This window comes from Oryx dammah, unplaced genomic scaffold, assembly GCF_014754425.2.
Source record: "Oryx dammah isolate SB20612 unplaced genomic scaffold, SCBI_Odam_1.1 HiC_scaffold_20, whole genome shotgun sequence".
NCBI classification, from domain to species: Eukaryota; Metazoa; Chordata; class Mammalia; order Artiodactyla; family Bovidae; genus Oryx; species Oryx dammah.
In genome coordinates this window covers 37,763,972-37,764,736 of record NW_024070204.1, presented here as the reverse complement: position 1 = coordinate 37,764,736, position 765 = coordinate 37,763,972, and positions in this window count along the sequence as shown.

Genomic DNA, 765 nt, shown 5'->3' with positions numbered 1-765 from the left:
TTTTGGCAGGCAGATTCTTTACCACTGGACCACCTGGGGCCCCTGTTCTACTTCGTCGTTGTTTAATCTGCTAAGTCTAGTCCTACTCTGACCCCAAGGACTGCAGCACCCTAGGCTTCTCTGTCCTTCACTATCTCAATGGAATCTGCACTCTTAGGTTAATTGAGTGGGTGATGCTACCCAGAGATACTCCAGGGATGCATAATAAAGTTCCTGTATCCAGTTGACATTTGATCATGTGATTTTTACTGTGTACCTGTGCTTATTTAAGCTGGAAGTCTAACTGTGGGCTTTAAGCTTAAATAAGTGAAGGTGCTTCTACAGTGGCTGTAGCCTAGTTACTGTAGTGGGTTCAAGTATTTGAAATTGCTTTGACCTATAAAAATAGTAATTTTATTTTGGCTTGAGTACTGAATAATCTGATGTGGTATTAAGATCTTTGTGAAATCTTGCAGTGTTACTAAAGGTTGATTCCTGGGTGTTGGAGAGGCCCATTAAGATAGGTAATACCTGGGGTGGAATAAATATTAGGCCTTGAGGTAAGCAGGTGCTGACCTGAAGACAAAAAATTTCTAAATCCTGGGTCAGGAAACAACTGGCACAATGGGGGTTGCATGAGAGGTAGACAGTGATGCCTTAAAAAGGCCTGTGTGTTTATTGAGCGTAAGGTGACTTAGTCCTTGTTTGCCAGTGCCTGTGGCCTTGACTGAGTTTCAGTGGGAAATTTCTCTGATAAAATGGAAGTCGTAAGACCCAGGGAGAAGC